Consider the following 27,462-nt stretch of genomic DNA (forward strand, 5'->3'; position numbering starts at 1 on the left):
GCAAGTGCTCTGGTGTCTCTTCTTGTAAGTATACTAATCCTTTTGGACCAGGGCCCCATCCTTATGACCTCATTTAAACTTAATTACCTCCTTATAGGCCCTATCTCCAAATATACTCACATAGAAGCTTAAAGGTTCAACATAGGAATTTGGGGGGGACACAATTCCATCCATAGCACTCCCTAACTCAAAACAGACAACGACCACATTGGGTTTGATCCCCTTTCATGGTAGGTAAGTAGGCCAGCTAAACTATGAGTTGACCCAGCCAGTCAATCAGTTATAGCAAGAAAAGTCTGGAGAATCCAGAGCTAGGAGTCTCTCACTTGATGTTAAAGTGCTAGCCAGTCAATATTAGACGGTACCCAAAATGAAATGCCTGGCTTAGGTGTCCATTATGCTTGGAGAAATCCAGGGACACTGGATTTCTGAAAATACACATTTTCAGTCAAGTCAGAATGTAGAACAGAAGTCCAAGGATCCTGAAAGAGGTATTGGGGTGGGGGTGACAGCAGGGAATTGTACAAGCCTAATAGATAAAATAGAAAGTGATCTGAATGGATTCCAAAGACCAGGCAATGCCCTCAGGTAGACCTGCACATGTTTTTCTATGTTAGAGCAGCTTAAGGGCACCAGATGCAAGCAGGCAGATAGACAGCCACGTTTCCGTCATTAAACTCTGGTACCAATCATCCTTGAAACATCTTAGGTAAATAAGAAGTTCCTAGGCATTTAAAGCCGAAGAGACCTCCTGATGTCTCTGTTTGAGTGGACAGTATATTTATGGGGTAACACACGTTACCGTCCACATAGTTGGTGCAAAATATTTCTGCACTGCATTAAATGTAAATAAAATGATAACTGTTGAAAGCAACAACAAAGCATATTTATTTTGGCAAGATAAAATTTCCACAGCATTAATTACATTCTGATAAGATGGCCCATAACTTTCACCAAATTAAAAGAATCCCAAGAGAGGGACTCATTTCTAAGAAAAATAAAAATTAAAAAGAATATCCCATCCTTTCAACTCCCCCTTTGTCATCTTAATGGTTTAATGGATGCATATTTATGGATGCAATAAAATCCATTTCAAAAATTTTGGATAGTACATTTCTTCCCCATTCATTTCTTCCCCCCAGTTTTCTGGATTCATTTTTAATGTTGCTCTCTTTTATACAAATATCAGGGTAAGACTTTTATACTAAGACTCTGCCTAAAACTTGTCAGTGCCATCTCTGAAAGGTAAAACTGCCACCTTTGATGATTAATCAAATTTTCTCTAAATGGGATTAATTCGGGTGGATGTAAGAAAAAGATTGTCAGGGTGCATGTCCCACTTCCTGTCTGTCCTCAGGTCTTCTTTTTTTCCTTGTTGAATTGAAAATGAAGCTGAGCTATAATCTTGTGTGGCAGATACTGGATTCTTCCTTTGATAAACATCTAAAATGCTAATGAACGTGGGCTGCAGCTCTGAAGGAGCAAGCAAACGATTTGACAAGAATCTGGAGGGTAAAAAAACGAAGAACTTTCTGACTTAAAAGAACTCTTTTTGTTCACACTCGGTATTGTTTCCTGGAGAAAAAATTTTGCTCCGCGGAAAAACAGAACAAGATTCTGCTACATCAAAATGCGGAAGCATGAAAAACTGACGAGCTTTCAGATTGTCCTCTTTTGCATGCAAATCATATCAAAAGTTCTCATTAGCATAAATGCATGAGCAACTCTAAATGCTTTTAATTTCCAATCTCAGCCAGCAGAGGAGTAATTTGTCACTGTCAGGGTGAAAATCTAAAAAGAAAAAAGGAGAGAGAGAAGGACTCCATGCTAAATTGGAATCATATAAATTTTTGATTTGCTAATTGACTGATGCTACAGTTCAATCAGCTGCCTTGAAGGTGTAAATAATTCAAAGTACAGTCAGAAATAAAAGCATAATGTGCCTCTACCGAAGGTATATTAGTATTCAGTGCAGCAGGACATACCTGACCACACCTTTTTCACAGATACCCCCTTTAGTCAAATTATAAGTCTTCTGAAAGCAGCTGCACTCATACAAAACAATAAAAAACACCTCTCCTATACCCCAAGCTTTACAAGAAGAGACATTAGGACCAAGGAAACGGAATTCAGCAATCTTTTACCTGTAAGCACCCCAGCAGGTTACAACCAAGGCTCCATGAGCCACCGTCCATCAGTAGCTCACTAATGCAATCATAAAGAGAAAAGAGAGAAGATACCAAATACAAATCTTATCTCTGCTCCTGATCACTTTCAATCTTTCTTTTCCTTTAATCAACTGCTTTAAATGTCATATGCAAAATGTATTTATTGCAAAAATCTCTCATTAGTGCTGGCAAGATAGGGATATTTGAAAATCTACTCCCTGTGGTTTATTTTTATCATGTAGTTCTATAATATTGACATCCTTACCTTCAAATGTCATCATTTGCACCATCCAAAAGTTAGCTTATAGGGACTTCCCTGGCGGTCCAATGGTTAAGACTCTGCACTTCCACTGCAGGGGGTGCAGGTTCCATGCCTGGTCAGGGAACTAAGATCCTGCATGCCGCACAGCGTGGCCAAAAAATAATAATTAAAAACAATTTTTTAGATTGTTTTTATATATAATTTTTATATATAATTGTTTTTATATATAATTTTCTAAATAACTTTAAGCAAAAGTTAGCTTACAAATATTTTAAGAAATATTGCTTAATTTAAAATCAAATGGGATAAACATGAGTAAAGTTCCAACTTATTGGGACTATCATTTACCTGGTAATCTGTATTTTATTCAGTAATAATCTTAGAACAATCGAGGAAATATGCTATAACCATGCTCCGGCACTTGCATTACAGAAAGTGAACCTGATGATAAAATGAAAATGCCAGTGACCTGTGAGAATTGCAAGTAGAAAATAACTTTAGACTAATCACCCCGATGAGAAATTACAGAGGGCGCATGTGCCAACATTCAAGGGACTCGCTTGAGCTGCCTTTCAAGTTTAGGGCACAGGCAGTAGCCTTCATCAATGTATGCACTCAAAGATCTATAACAAATACCACAGGCTATAAGAAAACTGACCTCTACATACCAACAAGTATGCCTAGAAAGAAGATAGAAAACTAAGTTCAATAAACTAAGTCAGCAATTAATGTATAGCATTTTTTAAAAAGTCAGTCTTCTCTAACCCCTCTTACCACCATATTTCATTCTAGACTCTTATCCAATATCCTGGCTCTAAAAGTTTGTTCTTCAACAATCCTTTCAATCATTCTAGGTTTGTTTGGAAGTTCTATGGAGAACAACTTGCTATTACATAATGCAGATATAGTAAGTCTTATGTCATATGTGTTTATTATGGGCTTTTAGTTTTTTAATATCCTTTCACAGGTTGCCCTTTCCCGATTCCTTGTCATTGTCTCTGGGAAGACAGAATAAGAATCCAAAAGATGCAATTCTTAGCTTTTGAATGTTAAGAGTCAAGTCTCAAGAATCTGAGCATCACACTCTTTAGCCCTTTATATCATAAAATTTATGTTAGAAACAATAAACCTGAATGAATACATGATCAATTAAAGACAGTTTTGTTTTGTTTTGTTTTTCCTGTCCCCAGACCAGCAAAAACAACTCGAACTTAGAAAGGAAAAGATAATGAGAGGAAAGCAAAGTAAGAGGCTGAATCTGAAGACAAATGGATGAAGTCTGGACCCTATATAAAAACAGAACTCTGACCCACAACCTGCAGCTACCTGCCCAGGAAACCAACCCCTTATCTACAATACATCACCCAAGAAGCCAGTCGGCTATAAGGCAGACTTGCAGGAAACCATGTAACCATCTTTAGTAACAATCCAGGAAGCCAAACAAAAACACCTGTAACTATTGGCTCCAAATAGCCAGGACTTGACTGATAACTGAGAGCTTCCCTAATTTCTGTCTCCATTTCCAACTTAGGACCAACTACCGAAAGCCACGTGCCCACCACTAACCCATCCCATGGACCTCCTGCCCCTAGCCAGCCGCCTCCAGCATCCTGGTGCCCACAGCCTCCATCAGGGCACATGCCAACCTTCCCACCCCTCTGCCTGTCATTGGGTCTCCGCCAAAATTCAAGTAACGGTGGCTGACTCCATTGCATAGCAAGCTCTGAATTGATAGCCTTTGCTTTTCTCATTTAGGTGGTCTTTGTTTATTTCCAGGGATCCAGGGTGCCCAAGGGGAGCCACTTCCTCCTTGGAGGGTTGCAGTCCAACCTCTAGGTCCGTTGTGAATCCCAAGAGCAGGGAGAACTTCTGCCTCATTTCCCAATGGCTCCCAGAGGTGAGACGCTTTACAGAGAGTCTGCCCAGAACGAGGGGAGATCAGAATAACATCTACAACAGTTTTGAGCACGTTCTACCTGCCAATATAAGAGACCCTAAAGGACTAACTAACTTCCATCCTGCCCTCTGGTGACCTTAGCTCCACAGCTCTCCCTCCCTCTTCCTCTTGATAAAACCCGAATTGCCCAGCCAACAGTGGCTAGTCCAAAAAAGCAACTCCTCTCCACCTGAGGACCCATTTTCAGCACCTAGTCCCCAAACTAGCTGAACTTCTTCTACTGACCTCTCTTTGCTCAGCTCTATAAAAATTCCACCCTTCTCTCCCAAGGTAGAACATTCCTTCAGCGCCTTCTCTGGCCATGGCATTTTGAAAAAAGGCTTTTCCCAGTGCTCTGCTAGATTTTCTTCCACACTAGTCTAAATGCTTTACATGTTTTATTTAACCTAATTTTCATAACAACTCTCGAGGTGGGTGCTATTACTATCCCCATTTTATAGAAGGAGAAACTCTGGCAGGAAAAATTTACTTGGTGGTAATTTCCAGGACTCATGGTATGCAGAGAAATACGCTGAATATGTTAGTATGATGCAGGGATTTCTTAACCTCATCACTGTTGACATTTTGGGTGGATAATCTTTTGTTGCAAGGGGCCAAGAACTAGAAAGAAGGAGAGAATTAGCATTTCCTTTTTACAGCCTTTTAGAATTTTATTTTGATTTCACTTTTTAAAACAAGCATTTCTTAGTTTTGTAATTTGCAAAGCATCAAGGAAGGAAACTTTCAAGAGAAAAGAAAGATCACCTTTGTTTTCTCAGCAGCCACATTGCATTACTGGTTTATATTGAGCTCATGATTAATTAAATTTTACAAGCCTTCTTTTACATAAATCGTTTCGTCTCCTCAAACCTCTACTCATAAAATTGATTTTTCAAACAAAATTCAGAGCCTTATATTTAATCTGTGATAGTTTCACATTCCATGCTCTGGTCTTTCATTGCAAAACCGGCAGTCGTTTAATTTTGACTCTTTGATTCAACTTACAATCTATCTCTCCTGGTTATTTATCATCCGTAATTTTGGTCACCGCATTTCAATGCTAAAATAGTGCTGCTGAGACAGAACCAAACAGTCCTGCATTCCTTCACTAGAAATACATTCATAAACATCAATTTAAATTGCTCTACCAGCAGACTGTCTCTGCACCTAATCATTCCACCTGTGGGGCCCCCTGACTGGTACCCTGTGGGGTTGTGCACACCCTGCATGACCATAGATGGTGGCTCTGATCGCCCAGATCACAATCCTCCAAGCATTTCCCACCAGAATCAGTAAACGCCATAAGGTGATTCTAGCCAGAGAGACAAACTATCTGAACCTAGAAATATCCCACCTAGAGCCAGACGTGGGAGGAGGAAGAGAGGCATCACCGGGACCTCTTCCGTCTTCATGAACAAAACCACGTGTGAAACAGGCCTCTCTTTTACTTTGTAAGTGTCTGGTACAAAGAGTATTAAATGTATGAGTCAAACCGTTAAGATTTGAACAAGAGGATCAGTTCTTCTATGTGACCCTATTTTTGAAAATCAAGTTTTTAATCATCTCCAGTCTTCCAGAACCACTTACTGTCACCATGGTTTCTTTTCTTAATTTTTTAATTTTTATTTTTTTAACATCTTTTTGAAGTATAATTGCTTTACAATGGTGTGTTAGTTTCTGCTTTATAACAAAGTGAATCAGCTATATATATACATATGTTCCCCTATCTCCTCCCTTTTGCATCCCCCTCCCTCCCACCCTCCCTATCCCACCCCTCTAGGTGGTCACAAAGCACCGAGCTGACCTCCCTATGCTGCTGCTTCCCACTAGCTATCTATTTTACGTTTGGTAGTGTATATATGTCCATGCCACTCTCTCACTTCATCCCAGCTTACCCTTCCACATCCCCGTGTCCTCAAGTCCATTCTCTAGTAGGTCTGTGTCTTTATTCCCGTCTTGCCCCTAGGTTCTTCATGACCATTTTTTTTTATTCCATATATATGTGTTAGCATACAGTATTTGTTTTTCTCTTTCTGACTTACTTCACTCTGTATGGCAAACTCTAGGTCCATCCACCTAACTACAAATAACTCAACTTCATTTCTTTTTATGGCTGAGTAATATTCCATTCACCATGGTTTCTTAAAACTTGCTGGGAGTGGTTGTGTGGTCACATGGGCAGGTTCCCTCAGGAGCCCATAATATAATTTTTGGCCCATGAGCATACATTATCCATATCAGCAGCATCCTTTTCCATCCCTACCTGTCACTTTTCCACCTTGTTAAATCCTTCTCATTTGCTGGGGCAGGCGGTGGGGGGAAGGACTCTGAGAAAACCATGACCTAACATCCTCCCTTCTTCACACCAGGTTTGGCCCCCATTGAATTCTATACGTGCCCTAACATGGTACATGGAACACCAGATGTACAAGGTATCCCAGTGAATTTCATTTGCGTACTTCCACTAAAATTCAGGAACTGAGAATGACCATTTCTCCCTTGCTCAGCCCAGTGTATGAATGTTAGTTAACATTTGATGAATGAATGAACAAAGATGAAACTGAATTTTAATACATTTAAAACAGGTGTTTTATGACTTCTTCAATTTCTCAGGCTTTGATTTCTTTCAAAATATTTGTTCTCAAATATCTTCCCCATCGGAACACGATTTTCCTTGAACAGGCTGAGCAGAAATAAAGCTGAAGGGCTGTGCTTTCCCTCTGTCATCTGTTAGCATCATACCATTTGCTCCAGGCAGAGGGCCTCCCTGTTTCTCTTACTCCAAACATAGCTTTAAAGAGTCTTTTTGTTGTCTTTGGCATTTTTTTTTTTTTTTGCAAGCCTCAGTTTATTCCCTGGCGGTCCAGTGTGTCAACTAAAAATTGGCACTTGTCACTGGCGCATGCCATCTACCTCTACAAGGATTAAATCATGTGCTGCTGCAGCTGCTGATTTTCAACACCCTCTGAAAGGAGTTCAGGGTGGAGAGAAGAAATGAGACACTCTGTGCTCTGGGAAAAACTGGCAGAACAGGTCTTCAGATAGTTAGATATTTTCAGGAGCCGATTTTATGAGCCAGATGCTTGTATCTCCTCATATCTAGAAAAGCACTAAAATCCTTCATGGTGACGACTGCTCCTCGTGACTAGCAGAAATCTTCTGCAAGAAAATATGTGCTCGATTGCATGTACTCCCCCTTCACCAAAATCACCTATATACTGACCTTCCCCCCACCTCTTTCGAACAGTTCCTCAGAGCTATCTGAAACGCTGTCTCCTGGGCTGCAGTCCTCATTTTGCCCCCAAATAAAACTTAACTCGCAACCCTCACATTGTGCATTTTTTTTAAGTCGACAAGTGGTTAGGACTCCATACTTCCACTGCAGGGGGCACAGGTTCTATCCCTGGTCGGGGAATTAAGATCCGCAAGCCATGTGGCGCGGCCGAAAAAAAAATTTTTTTTAATTAAAACAATGTTTAATTTAAATTTAATTTTAACTCTAATACTTAGAAAGTTCTATGACAAAAGGTAACATGTTCTTTTAAAAATGTGTACAAAACACTAATACAAAATTTATTTTAGCATGAGATAAAAGCAAAACAGTATTCTGTGAAATACGCCAATTACTGAGCATCACTTCCAGAAATCCTTTTTATAACTGCGTGTCATTCATCACGATTCAGGATCAACTCCCGTCGTGCCTTGGACATGTCCTCATCCAACGTGAGCTCATCTGGAAGGCCCTAAGGAGTCACACAGTCACATGGGGTTTCAACAATTCCCCCCTCACTTTTCAATTTCACCTATGCCATTACATTTTTAGAATTTTAGTTCTAGAAAAACTGCGCTTTATTTACTCACATATGGTCTCTGACCATAATATGAATAGTCATATTTTTAATAAATATTTAAAATTCCTTTCCTAAAAGCTATGACCAATGTTGCTATTCTTGGCCATGAACGATTTTTTCTAAGTTTGCATCATTTCTAGCTACCTAGCCAGTTTTTTCCTGGTTGTCCAATTTCAGAATTATTTGTAAAATCAAGAAGACAAGAGTTATAATCTTACTTTGACTACTTAAAAAGGTGTTTTACCCAAGTGACTTCTTACTCTGAGCGCCTCAGTTTGTCCACCTGTAAAACAGAGATGACAACTGTAAATATCTATTCAAGTGCCGGCTTCTCTCAGAACTAGCTTCTCTTGCATTACAGTTGTTTATCATAGGGGTTCTCAAACCAGGGAAATTTTGTGCCAAAGGGGACATTTGGCAACATGGAGACATTTTTGATTTTCACAGCTGGGGGGAGTTGCTACTGACATCTAGTGGATAGAGGCCAGGATGCTGCTTAATCCCACAACAGAGAATCATCCAGTCTAAAATGTCAAGAGTGACAAGGCTGAGAACCTCTGGAGACGTAAACCCTATGAAGACAAGAGCCATGTCGGTCATCACTATGGTATCCCTGGCACCAAGCACTGCACCTGGCACATGGTGGGTGTGCAGTAAATATGGAATGAATAGTAGTGCAAAACAAAGGTCTGCAGACCGCCTGAATTCAAATCTCAGGATGAGAGTTACAAACCGTTAAATAAAATCATAGACCAAAGCACACATTCATCAACCACCATTCAGTACCCTGTGCATAGAAAGGTCTGTCCAAAACATGAAAGAAGAACAGCAACTAGGTGACTTCATACTTACCCAGTCATGTGCTGGGAAAAGTTTAACAATCAGCTCTCAGGCTGGTAGGGGCGAAAGGTGGAGGAAGCCCTGGTTTGCAGGGTCTTCCAAATTCTACAGTACAGATACTTTCACCGTGGATGTTTCCAAGTTACCAATGTGGTATCACTAAACTGAGATTTGGGGAAAGTTGCCCACGATCAGCTCGTATAAGCAAGTTCAAGCCAGTTCCAATATACCACTAGTTTTATCCTGAGCTTTCCCTCTGTCCTCTGTCAGCCCTGTATCATCACCTCTACACTGTGATTTACATCTTACCTTCAGCTGCTTTCATTACTCCCCCAGGTCCTCTGTAAATCTAATATTAAAGAATCCAAAATAACTATGCCTCATCTATAGATTTCCTGTGGGCACAAGAATCCCACAGTGTTTTTCCAGCCTGAGTTAGAAGAAAACCATGCATTTGCTCTGGGTCCATTGACATCCTGATGGTAAATTCCAAAAAAAAAGGTTTTTTAATCAAGAACATCTTTAGACCATCACTTAAAGTCATGTTAAACCTATAAAAATCATTAAAAGTACAGTTACAGTAAAGAATTAGAAAATAAACAAGTACATACCCTTAAAGGTCCAATGTGGTTCATGAAACGCTTCCAGTTACTTTCTGTGGTGACTAGTTCAAGCTCACACAATGAGAGCACCTGATTTTTTGAGGGTGTGTTGAGGGGGGGAATTCGAAGGAAATGTGAAGTTCATGCCTTGATGAACCACACAAATAGACATCCCCTTTCCCTTCACACACACTACACCTAATCAAATAAAACCTCGATTATCCAACACCATGAGAAATTAAATAACGTTCTTTGTTAAAATAAAGATTAATTCAGAGGATTACTTTAGTCAAGTATCTCTAAACTTCTAAAAGCTTCTAAATTTTAGAGCTAAGAAAAAATCAGGAACTGTCAAATTTCTTCGTCCCCTAGATTTTATGAATGTATGTGTACACTTCCCTTGGCCTTCCCAGAAAATAGAATTTAACTAACAGAACACGGATGTGACGGCTTTGCAGCCTGTGAACTTGGTGGAATGCTAAGAAATCTCTTCTCTTTATTGTTTGGGGTAAGAAGAGAGATTTTTGTGAGATCTGGAAGTCAGAAGACAAGCAGTAGTCACCTTCTTCTGAAGGTTGATACAGCGCACTGGGCATGGTTGCACTGTGTGCACATGGTTGCTGACCTTCTGGCCACATCGTTGGTGGGATCCAGCAGTTGTGCCCACAGCAACCTGTACTGCCGCTTCCTCTCCTCCTTTAGCTTCTCTAGTCTGGAGCCAGACTTGGGTGCTGCTCTTAGGCAAAGAGCACCAGCTTCTTCTGTGAGTCACCTTTGCTGTAGAGATTGCAAGTGGTGACAGGTTCCCGTTTGTCCTCACCCCAACAGTACCATGTTCCGTATAATGCACAGTGGTTCTGTCTTCCTGATTGAGCCCTAATCTATACAATGGATGTATAGGATTATGACTTCATAAGTATTCTCTCTCCTTGATAGATAGCAATACACACCTGTTGGTGCCCTACCCACATCCCTTCACTCCAAGCCAGCGCTAACCTGCACACAGCTCTTTTATACACCATGGCCCCATGCATCTACTTCCCAGAATGATTTTGCTGGTGACAGGAATGCACTTGGCTCACACCTGGGGGAGGCCAGAAATAAGATGTTAGCACCACAGAAGTAACCCTCAAACGAAGAGAGGCAGGAATTGGTGGACAAGCCTTCCAGGTTCCTCACCCTACCACAGGGGAGTTCTGAGGTGTGTTCCACAGTTTTTATGAGGGTCCCCATTGCACTTAAGCCCCCATTGCCCATGGCCATGATGTGCTCTTTAAAATATATTTGATTGGCCCCATTCCATCCCTGCCTTACTTCTCTACCACAAAACAGCAGCTTTGCGATCACCTTCCAAAGTATTTACTCCCGAAGCTTTCTTTCAGGATCTGCGTTTGATGAAACTCAAACTAATACAACCTCTGAAAGTCTTTATATTCTACTTTGAAAAAGGACATTCCCTTGTGAAATGCAAAAATGTAATAGCCATCTTACAGTATCTCAAGGTCGTCGTTTTATTATAGCTCCATGTAGAAAATTTAAGACAAGTTTCCCAACATTTTCCAAAGAAAAGCAAATTTTATTTCTCCCAAGGCTCATAGTGCATGTATTCCCCTCTTAGGCTGACTCTGGAGTTACAGGCAGTGAAAGTACAGACACCTTACCTTCTTCCAGTTGTGACATCACATTCCAACTATCAGCCGTATGCCGGGACCTGCTGACGAGGTAGGCATGAAAGTCACCTGGAAAATGAAACAATAGATGTCCAGATCTGCTACATCATAACCAAATTTGTAAAAAAGTTAAGTAGATAAGATCAGCCTGAATATTTACTTTCCCCATAATACACCCTATACAATGATTTTACAAATACTTTTATTTGCTTTTCTTACCTTTTTTTTCTATTAAAAAAAAAAAGTCACCATGCATGGGTCACAGAAATTTATGGTGGGTTTCCAAGTAACTAAGTCCTCATTGTTCCAAATATAGAACAAAAATTGGAATTATTTTAACTAGTTCTTTCGAATATAAACTAGAACCAGGCAAATTATCCACCATGCAGAAGTCTATGGTGAAGGCTAGGTTTGAGAGGAATATTTAGCAAAAAATAAAGGTCCATGCTGAAACTAGTCTTTATTCTTTATTTTCTTCCTGGTTTCTCTTTTTGAGTCAATGACAATCCTAACAATTTTATTAAGCCAATAAAGGGTGACTGAACGGGAAGCAGCCACAATGGAAGCTGGTGATCGAGAAATATGTGTGTGACAGTGCTACTGGCCCAGTACCACATAATCATCTGTTTTAAAGATTGTATAACAATGCTGGCCCAGATGAGTCAACACTCCAACTTATAGATGAAAAACTGAAGTCATCATTTAATTGCCCATCACACATGCCAAATAATTTCTTTGTAAATAGAAATGAAATATTTTTTTGCATTCACATTCCAACAGAGTCAATAGAAAATTTAGATTGGAAAGCAGAAATTGATAATATGAAATGTCAATATGCTTATTTACTCTTTTTTTTAACTGATTGTAAAAGTTTGGTTCTGTTCCCCAAGAGAGAGTTTCTAACACTCCTTAAGCAAATTCCCCTGTGGATGAATAATTCAGCAGAGAACTTCAGAAAAGGTCAGTTTTCATCATTGGAAGGTGTGCCATATTAGTCATCCATGAAAATTAGAATAAATCACCATGGGTTAAAAGTATCGGCCAAGAGGCATCCAAATGTATTTAGATTAAATGAACTTATACTTTCTTCTTTGGAGAGCTAAAACAGCTGTTTCACACCCCTCTGACTTCTTTTTAACAATGGCTATTACATCCTTCCCTTTCATGAAGTACAACCATGCTTTCTAACCACAATAATAGGAATAATATAAATGTTATAATGAGTCTGGGTTTAAGTGCATCTCTGGGAAATCATTTGAATGTAGAGAAAGAGAGCTTTATATGATAAGAGAAATTCAGCTTTATTGTATTAGATTGTGTCGTATTAGGAATATTCAGATTCTCTATTTTGCAGAAGACTTAGAATCTTAATTCAACAGCCCATTATAATCATGTACATAAAAAATATTTTCTTTAATCTGGAGAGTAAAATTTGTTTTGCAAAACAAAAAAGATCTTTTAATACAATTGGAACACACTGTACAAAGAAGAATTATTTGTGGGATGCCTCCTTGTAATTGCACCAGTTTTAATTTATAGTATCCATTTATTATTTCCACTGTTTTGTTTTCTGATGAAAGTGTTATGTCCTGCAGAAATTCAGTGCAATGAGGCAGGTCTAGTATTTTTTGTGGTGCTGTGTTACATCCAATCTTTTTTATTTATGCTAAGCTATTGTTTTAGATGATTCTTAGTTTTTCTTTAATACTATGACTGACTCTTGCAAAAATGTATGCAAATGTTTTTATTTTGTGAAAAATGAAAGGCAAAGTCATGCATTATGCTGGTCTTGCAAAAAGGAATCATTAGTTCTTGCCAAAAGCAAAGCAGTTGATCTCCTGCCATGCTATTGTATATGATTACTAATTTTCTATCAAGCATTGTCCTATGATAAACAAAATGGCCCATCAATGATGCCAAAAGGCAGATGATTCTTTGATAACTCAGCAACACTACCGCTAACTACTTCCCAAAAGGGTCTTTTCAAGAAAACCACATCTATGGCTTTTTCAGGAATGCCAGGGATATAAGTGTTCCTAGCGCAGATTTAACTGTAACACTAATTAAATGATCTTCTCATTCAGTAATTAATTATAGAATTATAGAATGGTGGGTTGAAAGGGACCTTGAGAGATTGAGTCAGCACCTACATCCTCTGTAAGGACCACATATAAACTATTCTAAACCCGAGGAAAACTACCTTATTTTTCAAATCTTAGTAAAAAAAATTTTTGTTATTGTTTACAAGGTCTTTTCATGATCTAATCCAGAGATAAATGTACACAGCATGAAAAAAATCCTTCCAATACACCATTTAGTTGCCATCTTCAGAGTAGCCTGAGAACACACCTGGAGCCCATCCTCTAGGTCAGCCAGTATTGCTTCATTTCCCTCAGGAACTATTCCCTGTCCAGGCCAAATAGCCCACTGCTTCTAACTTATAAGTAGCACCTTCTTTTTCTTCCTTTTTCAGTCGTCACTTGTTATCCTAAATTCTCTTAAAATTTTCCTTTATTTCCAGAACTTGTACATGGAAAAATGTAAAGATCTGACCAATGCAGAATGAAATAATACCCTCTGACAAAACCCACCCTAGGCCAAATTATGCAACAAAAGACATTTGCCTCATTTGTCTCTTCCACCCACCACGAACAGCAGGGGAGGGTAGCTCTACGTACCAGTTCCATTTCAGGAGAAAAGAAGAAAGAGAAAACAGGGCAGGAAAAAGTGTTTAAATTTAATATGGCCAAACACTTCCCAGGTTATGTGAATGTTTTAAATTTATATATTCAAGAAGGTCAGAAAATTCCCCGAAAAGGAAAATTCAAAGAAAAACTGCCTATTCATATTAAAGTTCAAACTGCAAAACACCAAAGGTAAGGAGAAAAACTTGAAAGTAGTCAGAAGAAGAAAAGATGCAGTACATACAGTGGAATCATAGTGCATATAATCAGAAATTTCTCAGTAGAAACCAGGGAAACTAGAGACAGTGGAATAATATATTTAAAGTACTGAAATTAAAAAAAAAAGTTGTCAATGCAAAATTCTATGCCAAGTGAAAAATATCTTTAGAAATGAAGGTGAAACAAAGAAAATTTTTTTTTTTTGGTGGTACGTGGGCCTCTCACTGTTGTGGCCTTTCCCGTTGTGGAGCACAGGCTCCAGACGCGCAGGCTCAGCGGCCATGGCCCACGGGCCTAGTCGCTCTGCGGCATGTGGGATCTTCCCAGACCGGGGCACGAACCCGTGTTCCCTGCATCGGCAGGCAGACTCTCAACCACGGCGCCACCAGGGAAGCCCAAGAAATTTTAAGATAAAGAAAAGCCAACAAAATATATCACCAGCAAACCTTCACTATAAGAAATACTTAATACATTTCTTTAGGCTAAAAGAAATGTTTCCCGAGAAAAATTTGGATCTTCAGGAAAAACTGAAAAGCCCTGGAAATGGTAAATATCTATTTTTTCTCAATTTCCATAAAATACCTATGACTGTTTAAAATAAAAACTAAAACATTGTTTAGTGATGTTTTCAATGTTTGCAGTTGTAATATTTTATATTTATATACATTGTCATTGTAAGTATTAAAGAGATCGATATGATTGCAAGTTTTCTAATGTTACATTAAATGATACAAACTAATTTTAAGTAATCTGAGAAAGATTAAGGATACACATTGTTGTCTGCCAAACAACCATTTAAAAAATTGCAATAAGATATAGATAGAATGGCAATGAGATATAGCAATATATAAAGTAAAATAGAATGCTAAAAAATATTCTAATAACTTAAAAAATTTAGGAAAGGAAAGGGGGAACATAAAAACAATAAAAGCAAAGGAAACAAGAAGAAAAAAGTTAAATGGATGACAAAATCCAAGCATATAAAAAAATTACATTAAGTGGTAATGATATAAACACTTTAATTACAAGTCAGAGGTTGTCACAGTGGATTAAAAAGCAAAACCACCATAAAACACTTCCAATAAGAGATACATTTTAGATATGAAAACACAGTTCAAAAGGAGAGACTCTAATTACTAATATCAGAAATAAAAAAAGGGATTATCAATTCAGATCTTACAAATACTAAAAAGGGAAATTTTTAATGTCAATAAATTTGACAATTTAGGTAAAAAGGACAAATACCTTGAAAAATACCATTCTAAGAATGACAAAAAACAAAACAGAGAAATTGAATATATCTATATCAATTAAGAAATTGAATTTGTTATAAAAAAAATTTCAACAATGACAAAATACCTAAAATAGTTTTATTGGTGAACTCTATTAAACTTCAGGAAAAAAATAATACCCACCTTATACATTTTAAAAAACAAAAGGAAGAAATACTGACAAACTCACTTTCTGGGGCTATAAACCCAAAATTTTATACAACATAGGTGTAAAAATCCTTTGCAAAATATTAGCAAATAGAATCTAACAATATATTAAAAAATATATAATACATTATTACTAAATACACCTTATCACAGAGATTCAAGGCTGGTTGAACATTTAAAAAAATGTAATTTACTCTATTAAAATAACAAAAGGGAAACTTCATATAATTCCAGTAGATACAGAAAAAGCAGCTGATAGAATTCAACACATATTCACATTAAAATTTTTAGGAAACTGGAAATAGGAAGGTATTCATCAATCTGACATTAAAAAAAGCATACATAGTTAATATCATAATTAAGGGCCAAAAAAATATCCCTAAAATCATTAAGGCAAGAATGCTCATATCCACCCCTTCTAGTTAACATTATAATTGAAGTCTTAGCCATTGCGGTAAGGCAAGAAACAGAAATACAAGGCATACCAATCAGAAAGGGAAAACTAAAACTGTTCCTATTTACAAAAATCCCAATGAATCTACAAATCACTTGTAGACCTAAGTGAATAAACAGAACATGTTCATGGATTAGAAAACCCAACATCACTAAGATGTTGGTTATAACAAAACTGATTTATGAGTTGAACACAATTTCAATTAATGCTTTATTTTTGTAGAAACTGTCAAGCTAATTTTAAAAATATATATGAAAATAAAAGAACTTAGAATAGCCCAGGAAATTATTTAAAGGAAGAACAATGTTGGAGGACTCACTATGATAAAAAAGCTTTTTACAAAGCTACAATAACCAAGACAGCTTAGAATTAGTAAACATATAAACAGATAATAAAATGCAATGAAGAATGCAAAAGTATATCCACACATAGAGTCAATTAATTTTTGGCAAAGGTGCCAAGGTAATTCAATGGAGAAAGGAGAGTCTTTTCATTAAATGGTACTTGAACAATTGGATAATCCATATCTTGAAAATTAACATTGAACTTTACTTCCCACAATGCATAAAAATCAATTCAACATAGATCACAGACCTAAATGTAAAACCTAATAGTATGAAACTTCTACAATAAACATGGGAGAAGATCTTTGTGACCTTGGGATAGGTAAAAATTTCTTATGTCACAAAATCCACAGTACATAAAAGATTTTTGAAAAATTTGACCTCATCAAGATTGAAAGCTTCTGATCTTTGAATAAATGACACTATTGAACAAACAGTTAAGCCACAGTCTTGGAGAAAATATTTAGAAAACATGTAGAACAAAGGACTTGTATTTAGAACACTATATATAAAGAACACTTACATTCAATAATAAATTAAACAACCCGGGCTTCCCTGGTGGCGCAGTGGTTGAGAGTCCGCCTGCCGATGCAGGGGACACGGGTTTGTGCCCCGGTCTGGGAAGATCCCACATGCCGTGGAGCGGCTGGGCCCGTGAGCCATGGCCGCTGAGCCTGCGCGTCCGGAGCCTGTGCTCCGCAACGGGAGAGGCCACAACAGTGAGCGGCCCTCGTACCACAAAAAGAAAATATATATATATATATAATAATAAATTAAACAACCCAGTTTAAAAAAAAGAGCAAAAGATTTGAAAAAGAAGACACGTCCCCAAAGGCAATATAGAAATAGCCAAGAAACACATGAAAAGATATTCAACATTATTAGTCAGCTGGGAAATATAGATTCAAATCAAAATATGATACCACTAAAACTAAAAGGCTGACAACGCAGAGAGAAGGCAGGCAGAGGGAGCAACTGGAACTCACACATTTAAAACATACGTAGTTCATTGCATGTAAATTATCCTTCACTCAAGTTGGAAAACACCTGTACTCTACCTTGTCCTTAACGAAAAAGAATCAAGTATAACCTAGATAACAAAAATATATATTAAAGAGTCTGATTAAAATAACCAAAACAAATCATCATAAAAGGGAAATATCCTAATTTTGCTCAGTTATGCAAACAAAATAAATCCACATGGCTATAACGTTCCCATCAGTGGTTTACTGTCTTGGCTCAGCTCTTACTCAGAAGGTCCATTCAGTTTATATCTCCAACAGGATCACTGCAACCATGACTCATTTTGCAATTAGAATCTTCAATGTGAGTGTAGCAAAGCTAAAAACTTGGCATCATTTTCCTGCAGGAAAAAAAGAATCCCTGATAGAAACTGCACTTCTATTTAGTGTCCAGATGTTAACTTTATTAAACTGAAAACATTCTCCTCCCTCTTCACATTTTGTGGGCAGTACTTCGGCTCTAATAAATGACCTATTTTATACTCACACCCACACAATTAAATGTATCAAAACCCTATAATAAAGTAAAATTTTCAATGTTGAATTCCGGCTCGCTTTGGGTTCTTTTAAAGAATTAAAAAAATTTTTTTTTCTTTTTGCTTCACAAATATACAGAATTGTTTGTATAAACAAAATACATTTATGCAAATGTTATAACTCGTATTAATAAAGATAATGGGTCTCCCGAGAAAACAGTGGCCAAGAATCATGCAACTTGAAATTTATTTTAATTTGTATTCTTCTGGAAAAGGCAGAAAAAGCATTTTCTCATTTCCATATCAGTTAAGATTTAGTATTCACTGGTCAGACAAACAAATTACCTTATATTGATATGCTAATTAAGTCCTTAGTGCATATTACTCACACTTAGGGTGATATATAAATCTTGTTAATGAAGAGAACAGAAAAAAGCGTAAAGATATTGTGACGGCAAGCATGACGTAGAATGTATCATTGTGGATCTAAGGCTGTGAGCTGCTTTCCTACCTCTAATAGCCACCGTGGACCTCCCATGTATGGCTTAGATGTTTTAATCTGACTTTGTAATTTGAGTAAACACTGCATTACAGGAATGGAGGAAATGAAGTCCAAGCACCAGACATCCCAGGCAGTGAGGGGAGGTGCGTTTATGCAAGCCTGAGGTGGTGGCACAGGCACGGAGAAGCCAAATAGGAAAGGTCCTTACATCCTCCAAACCTGAGAATCTTTGCACTGATGTAAGAATATGTGAAAGTAAAGAGAAAGAAAGAAAAACAATTGGTCCTATTAACTGAACCTAAACCCCAGCCCTAAACAGCCTGAGAAGATGAATCCTAAGGTCCAGCTTTAAGTGCAGCAATGATTCAGAACCAAGAATAAGGCAACTTACAGAAAATGCATTCTTCCAAAGTGATGCCTGGATTTCTTTAGCAGAACAATACGTTTTTATTCCACAGTTAGAATTTTAAGGCATGTGGCAGAGACAGTTATTTATCCCCCAATATCTACTTGATTTTCATTAGTCTGCCATAATGGAATCCCTGGTTTTTAGCTGGGAGCCTCTCTTTAGGTGTGGCCATTTGACGAAGTTCTGGACAATGGGACACACATGAAGTGGGTAACTACAAGAAGCTCCTAACACAGAGTTTTGTACTTCTCCTTCCCTTTCCTCTTTCCTGCTGGCTGGAATGCATATGTAACAGCTGGACATGGACCAGCTGTCTTGCACAGAACACAGGACATGCCCTTGGAAATGGCCACACACAGCAGAAGAAGGAGAGAAAAGGAACCGGGGTGCCTGAGGCTTTCATGGAGTAGAGGCTTCGAAGCAGACCTACGTGCCTACATCTAGTCTTTATAGCAAAAGAGAAATCAAAGAAACTTAAATAAGACAGGAGCTTATTGGGGGGATTACTCTTATTTGCAGCCAAATCTAATTCTAAATAGCAAAAATCCTAGAAGCACAATTACTCAAAGGGGTTAATAGACTGGTAGGTATGAGTTTCACAAAACAGCACAGTCGATATTGACCACAGGCAGGAATGACTGTGGGCCCTTTAAATACTCATAAGGGTATTTGTGTATGTTGTGGAGCCACCATGGTGTAGGAGTTAAAAACAGATTCTGCAGTCAGACTGACAGGGTCTGAATCACGGCTCCGCCATGGACACCTGGGTGAGCTCTCTGATCCCTGGTTTTCATTGTAAATGAGGTTAATAACAGTACCAACTATTTAGAACTAAATGAGACAAATACCCTGTTACATGTAAAGCACTTTAGAAGTATCTGGTATATAGTGCTTTAAAATATGTCAACATTATTTGATGATAATAATATTGAATTACCAATACATTTCTGAGCTCCTAGGGAAACTCATAGGATCCTATTCTTCTGCCCTTGATCAAATATAACTTTCCTCCTTTCTAGACCCCTCCATCTCCACCACAGCTGTGTGGATACAGAGGACCCAGCAAAAGACGCAAGGCTCTGGGACTGGTGAGGCCATAACATAGGAAGAACCGGGGCCTCTGAATGTCTGTGTGGAAGGCTGCCCTTCAGTCAAAGTCATTAGCATCTGCATGAGCAAAAAACAACTTTTCACTGTGTCTGTGCACTGAGATTTGGAGGCTTGTCTATTATACCATCTGGCATTACCCACCCTAATTGTATGAGATAGCTAGGACTGCTGCAACCAAGTCCCACAACTGAGTGGCTTAACAACAAGTCTATTTTCTTACAGTTCTGGAGGCTAGAAGTCTGAGATCAAGGTGCCGGCAGGGCCACGCTCCCTCTGAAAAACCTATGGAAAGGTCTACTCCAGGCATGTCTCCAAACTTCTAGAAGTTCCTTGGCTTTGGCTTCTGGTCTTCACATGAACTCCTAGCTTCATAATGCCACATGAAGATTGTGTGTTTGTATCCAAAGTTTCTCCTTTTATAAGGACACTAATCATATTGGATTAGGGCCCATCCTCATGATCTCATTTTAACTTGATTACCTCTGTAAAGACTATGTCCAAATAAGGTTCCATTCTGAGGTCCTGGGGCTTAGGACTCTAACCTTTCTTTTCTGGGAGACACAATTCCCCCCATAGCACTAACATAAATTGCTAACTTCACATTCTCACTTACACCTAATTCTTCAAATCTGCAGAACGTGAGATGCCAGAAATTAAACCTATCATATTCTACCCTGGTTATGGTTAAACTAGAGAAAGTTTCATTATGTTAAATTAGCTGCTTTCCTAGCAAAGTCACTACGCGGCTATATTTTATTCTGCATGTTAATACATAACGATAGATTTCTCTTCACTATCCACATATACATAATCCTATAAGCCTTTAGGTATGACATAGGCCTGGCATTTACCGGTCGCACCAATATCAAAGAATTATGAATAAGGCTTTGAGAAGTAGTTCAGGAAATATTTTTATAACAATAATTAGGATTGCCTTTTATATCTGTTACAGAAGAAGTCAGACAACTAGCAATTTCTACCTACAAATAATAACAAAGGAATACAGTTTTAATAAAATCACTTCAAGTCATAAGTATTAGAATGGATAAAATATGACCAACATAATCGCTCAAAATCAAGGAGACCACAGTTGTAAATGGCACTGAACACTCTTGTATCCATGCCGTGTGTCATATCCTACCCACATTGTAAGATGAAAAAGAAAGTTTCTGGAGCATAATGCCCATATGTTTGTTCACTTCATCTCTCTTGCTCCCACCAATAACTTTAGAGCCAACTTTTTTCTCCAGGAGACTGATTTCCTTGCAATCTATTTAGTTTTGAGGTAGTTCATTGTTTAAATGTTCATATTTGAAACACTTAATACTCCCCAAAAAGCTTTATTTTGTCTTTATCTTAACATATAACAAAAATCAGAAGAGCTCAGATAACTGCTGTACCTACCGGCACACCAAAGAAGAGGCTAACACACAACTTATTCTGAAAATTCACTTTAGAAAAGACCAAGTGAAGAAAATTCAGGCCTTAGGCGGGCTATTGCATGGATCCACTGCATTTTAAGTCTAATAACTTTTTCAGAAGCACAGTAAAAGAACAGCAAACCATTTTTATTTGAATAAAATCGACTCCCACAAAACTCAGAATTACCAAGCTACTTCAAAGGCCATTCACTGAATACCCCAAGGATGGTTTCAAGTTTAAATTTTGCGAAGGACTGGAATCAATGGTTCGGGAAGAAAGGCAAAAAGAGTTTTATTTACAATAAGAAACATGGTGAAGAAAGAAAAGGAAAAAAAACAACCACCTTACTTATTTCTAGAAAGGAGGTCAGAGAACCCAGTGGGTCAGAGAACCCACACAGGTTAGAACTTGCTAAATTTAGACCTTGAGGTTATAAAGGCACAAGTTCCAAAATTATCTCTTTGTTCCACAAATTTCTTAAGAGTAAATTAACTATTAATACATCTCTTGATCAAAGATCTAGGTTGGTTAACACCATGGTCACTCTGAATTGGGTTAGAAGAGTGGAAAGAACAACGTGATGGAGGGACACCACCAGCCTTAGAGCTGGACCCCAGTGGAATGAGAGGGAACATGGGAAGTGGCGAGAGCTCTGAGAAATTCTCCCTTTCTGAGCACAGTAACTTATTTTGCCATCCTTTCTATGATACTTCTTAGTTCCTAGAATTTGCGGAACAAGAAATTAGTTTGAGAATGAACCCAGGATAATCCTACTACAAAAAAACAACATGAGGCAAAAGGAAATATCAACTGAAATTTTATCTCAAGGTCATCAATTCCGGGCAAGAGAAACCATTTTACAAGCTGAACCGACATGGGTTGACTCGTTACAACGAAGGCAGCTGAGATAAAAGTGAGACTTGTTCAGGTATTCTCATTTTCCATAAGGCACAAATAGGGACTGAAAAAACAAAATTCTGAATACATCAAACTGATTTTATTTATAAGAACTATCGGGGCTTCCCTGGTGGAGCAGTGGTTGAGAGTCCGCCTGCCGATGCAGGGGACACGGGTTCGTGCCCCGGTCTGGGAGGATCCCACATGCCGCAGAGCGGCTGGGCCCGTGAGCCATCGCCGCGGAGCCTGCGCGTCCGGAGCCTGTGCTCCGCAACGGGAGAGGCCACAATAGTGAGAGGCCTGCGTACCGCAAAAAAAAAAAAAAAGAACTATCTTTAGTTTCTATGTCCTGCCCCCTCCTGTTCTGTGGACTATGTTCATCTTTTCTATTCTAAAAATTTCTTCCAGAGAATTCCCTGGCGGTCCAGTGGTTAGGACTCCATGCTTTCACTGCCAAGGGCATGCGTTCAATCCCTGGTTGGGAAACTAAGATCCTGCAGGCTGTGTAGCATAGCCAAAAACTACATACATACATATTTCTTCCCTCTTCAAGGAGATTCCCTTGGTTTTCAGTCTCTCACTTCCTGTTTATTACCTTCATTTGCAAATGAAATGGTCACACTTGCAATTTTCACTTGCACCTCACCTAACTCCTCCTTAATCCTTTGCAATCCAACCTTTACTACCACTCTGCTCTCAGGGGCCACAAAGACAGTTGCCATCCCAACAGTCTTTTCTCAAGACACCCTCTCCTTGACTTTTTTCCAGCATTTTACGCTGTAGCTCTACTCCACTTCATTTGTACCTTCTTCCTCTTTCCTTTCCTGGTTTTAAAATTCCTGGTTCTCTCAATAGGTCTCTGATTATACTTTCTCACCCTCTTCCACTGCTATCGCTTCATCTCCTCATTCTCTGAATATAGACATTTCTTCCTAGGTCCTATACAGATCATCTTCTAGTCTCTTCTAGATGACCACAAGCTTCCCCAAATCCATTCTGTGCCTTCATTACTCAAATTCTTCATTACCAACTGCTGGCTACACACCCATCTCCACCTAAACATTCTACCAACCCTCAAATTTGATACGAAAGCAACATACCTCACTTAACTTCTGCCTTGCTAATACTTCTATTTAATCTAGTAGTTCCCATGGATGACTTTTTTCTCCAACCAGTAGATGCTGGCTTTGCTCACCACTGTTTTCCCAAATAGACATGACCTTTTCAAACTCAGCTACTTCAGAAAACTCCTTGCTTTATTCATTTATTTATTTAGTAGATACCTATGCAGTGTTTACCATGCACCAGATATTCCAAGCATTGAGGTTACAATGTTAAACATACCGGGCGCAATCCTTTTCATCATTTCTTTGTGATTATTTGATTAAAAATAGATAAAAGCCTATAACTGTGAGGTATATAATAAAGGATATGTATGTGATGCTGTTAGAATAATTAGGAGATTGACTTAATCCAGAAACTCAAGGAAGGCATTCCTGGAAGACAAAAACTGAAGGAAAAGTAGAGTCTGGTAGGCTGGCTTCCCATACCCCCAGAAACCGCAACCATGACTCAAGGAATAACTGCTCCTCAGACAGTAACATTTAAGGTAAGAAGATTAGAATATTCCTTCACTTTTTCTTTCAGTTCTCTGAATTCTTACAACCAATAGGTTATTGGGATAGCTATTATTATGTGTCAACTTGACTGGGCCATGGAGTACACAGACATCTGGTCAAACATTATTATGTGAGAGTAACATTTAAATCAGTAGGACTTCGCTGGCAGTCCAGTGATTAAGCCTCTGCGCTTCCAATGCAGGGGGCGTGGGTTTGATCCCTGGTTGGGGAACTAATATCCCACATGCCATGGCCAAAAAAATAAAATAATATTCCACTTTAAATCAGTAGACAGAGTAAAGCACATTGCCCACCCTAATGTGGGTCAGCCTTATTTAATTAGTTGAAGAGCTGAATTCAACAAAAACGTTGACAACCCCCCCCCCCCAGAAAAGAATTCTTCCTGACATTCCTGACAGCCTTCAAACTGGGACATCAGATTTTTCTTGCCTTCAGACTGGAACTGAAACACGAGCTCTTCCTGTGTCTCAAGGCTGCTGGCCTTGGGACCAGAGCTACATCATCAGCTCTCCTGGTTCTCAGGCCTTTAGACTCACACTGGACCTTACATCATCAGCTCCCCTGGGCTCCCAACGGGCCAACTCACCCTGTAGATCTTGGAACTTGCCAGCCTCCATAATCATGTGAGCCAATTCCTTATACATGCAGTATATGGTTCTATGTCTATGGAGAATGCTGAATAATACAATTATAAAGATTTCTAATAAATTTTTCTAATGCAGTTTCTCATTCTGTTTTTATGTTAACCCACTGTGAAAAGAATGAGAATAAAATTTTTTCTATTTCTTTAATTTTGTATCTATATGAGATGATGGATGCTCACTGAACTTGTGTAATCATTTCATGATGTATGTGAGTCAAATCATTATGCTGTACACCTTAAACTTATACAGTTTTGTATGTCAATTACATCTTAATAAAGCTGGAAGGAAAAATAGAATTAAAAAAAAAGAATGAGAAAAGTGAATTACTATACCAGCTCATACTGAGTACACTTTTAGGAAACATTCTGTTTTTGTTTGGGAGAACATCTTGATGAATTTCTAAAAGGAGAAAGTGAGAACCTATTGGAAAATACCAAGGCAACAAGGCATTATGGGTAAACTGCTTTACATGAAAACAGAGATTATTTATGCTTCTGGGAGGAGATGGTGGAGAAGGAGCGGAGAGAGGAGGAGGAAGAGAGAGAAGTCCAAGATATGAGGGAAGGGAGTCTGGGCACCTTAAGAAATAGAGGGACTAGGAACTGGAACCAATTTAAGAACCAGACACCCAAGTTCACTACTAAGTATTTATATGATTCTATGGCAGAATCCCAAGGTATTCCCTTCTCTTTCCAACAGAGCCCCATTCTGTTCATGCATCTGGTAGCCCTGCATTTCATGGGCCACTCCCAAGACTGACACAGGAAATAATGAGTCTAAGCCCATCACTGTAATTATATTTTTTTGTTCCTGACTAGTTTAGACATAGGCATGAGTATGTGCCAGAACCATGGCTCCTGAACAAATGGTTAATAAAGAAACGCTTAACACAGGACTCACCCCCTTCTTGCCTAAACATTGCTTGGACGTTGACAGATCTAAGGAAAAATTCACTGACCCTGGAACCACCCTACCATCAGGATTTCTTATGTGAGAAAAGAATTTCTTTCTGTTTTTCATTTTTACTCAGGTTTCCTGTTATTTGCAGCCAAAGGCAACATAACTGAAAGAGAGTGACTTGTCAGTAACTTGATGAAAGAAATGTATAAGAACGAGTCAAAATAAACTTACTTAATATATTCTAGACTGAAAATTGTATTACTCATAAAACAATTTTTTTCTAGCAATCCCCCCATGTTATCTATCACACAATTTGTTAATCTATTTAAATATCCATTAGATAATAAAACTGCAAGATACTTATGTATCATTTTTAATGTTCCTGAAAAGTAAATAATGAATGGTATAAAAATCATTTTACATTGGCAACTTTATAATATCCCGTATATTGGTAGCTAATAAAATCTGTATAACGACATGAAAGTTAACCCAAAGTATTCTGATTTAATCATTCTATACCTCTAAGTACTATTTCTCATTTTCTTTATTAGGAGCAGAGTGTTGTTCCCATTCTATAAGCAATGTAGATTTCCAAGTTTTATTAGGTCTTAGAAAGTTATAATAATTAGAAAAATAATAACATCACTGGGTTCTAAATTCTGAGCTAAATAATCTGCTTACAGTATTTCATTTCAACCTCATACCTTCCAATTTTTCAGATGAGAACCCAAGATTTAGATTTAGAGTAACTAATTCCAGGTTCTAAAAATATAACCCAGGTCTATCTATGTGAAAAGTTATGAGTTATTAAAACAGCTGATCAATCAATTTTTTAAAAGCCTCATAAACCCAGTGTAACTAGAGTTTTCTCCCAAATTGTTTTATAAGAGAATTATAAATTTTTTTATCTTAGGAAAAAAAAGGAATTAAAAAAGACACATATAACCTAGTCTCTTTGAAACATTTTACTAACATTGATTTGGTCGTGAAATAAATGTTGGACAAAGATAATTCTAAAGTTTATTTAACATCAGTTAAAACAGAAAAACACTACAGAACTAAAAGGGAAGTTTGTTACAGTTATAAAACACTATTCAGCTCCTCTGCACATCAGGAAATTCCATGATGTTCAAATTTGATATGGTCTGCAGAAGTTCACTTAGGTCTTTGGTCCACTACTCATGCAGAATAGTTTTTCAACATTTTCTTTGAAATCTCTGGGGACTCAACTGTAATTATTGAACAATAAGAGGATACTTATGTGGAAAGAATACAAAAAGAAAACCTCTCAGCCTTTGTGTGAATTCTTACGAAGACATATTACTATGAGCTGTTTTAATGAATGCCAACCCTACTGTCTTACACTGAGATTTTTCTCTAATTATCAAATTGATTATGACAAAACTCAACTTTGTAGGAATATATTTATAGCAAAATCTCTTACATAAATGGGTCCTGAACTATTTGTGTTGATGAGGTATAAATGTCCCATATTCAAGAATGCTCTCTTCTTTCCACAGTAGTAAGAACTATTCTGTTCATCTGATTCGAAATAATTTTTGTGCTAAATACATAGAATTCAAAGTTAAAACTGAGTTCCCAATTTTTATTTTCAACATTTTTAATAAAAGGAGCAGTACAGTTTTATCAGAAAATGAAAATTTTGACATAGGTATAAACCTGTCAAAAGAATAAAATTAACTTGGTTAGATAGAATTTGTATTTGGTAAGTGCATGCTGGTTATTAGAGATCATTATTTCCTTGTCCAGATTCTCACAATTAAACCCTTTACTCTGAATGTAAAATCTTGCTCATATATAACCACCAGCCAAAAAGATTACAAGAAACCACAAAATAATACAACGTATAATTCACAAAAATAAATTTGAAAATAGAAAACCTGATGCTATCAAAGCAATTGATCATAGGCTAGAGAAACACATACATATTTTGAAATATGTCTGGGACCA

The 27,462-nt window shown here is 37.9% G+C and overlaps 1 long non-coding RNA gene across 1 annotated transcript in view; it reads right to left on the reverse strand.

Annotated features, from left to right (window-relative positions):
- The window catches only part of LOC113607400 (uncharacterized), a 94,938-nt gene that overhangs the window by 16,599 nt on the left and 50,877 nt on the right, over positions 1-27,462 (reverse strand). Inside the window, exons 3-7 of the long non-coding RNA XR_003427931.1 lie at positions 9,669-11,398; positions 8,462-8,500; positions 8,004-8,109; positions 2,779-2,871; positions 2,434-2,562 (exon numbers count right to left, since the gene is read on the reverse strand). This is a non-coding gene — a long non-coding RNA (uncharacterized LOC113607400). The remainder of the gene's footprint in view (positions 1-2,433; positions 2,563-2,778; positions 2,872-8,003; positions 8,110-8,461; positions 8,501-9,668; positions 11,399-27,462) is intronic.

This window comes from Aethalodelphis obliquidens, unplaced genomic scaffold, assembly GCF_003676395.1.
Source record: "Aethalodelphis obliquidens isolate GAN/ISIS:26980383/991018 unplaced genomic scaffold, ASM367639v1 scaffold3, whole genome shotgun sequence".
Lineage (NCBI taxonomy): Eukaryota > Metazoa > Chordata > Mammalia > Artiodactyla > Delphinidae > Aethalodelphis > Aethalodelphis obliquidens.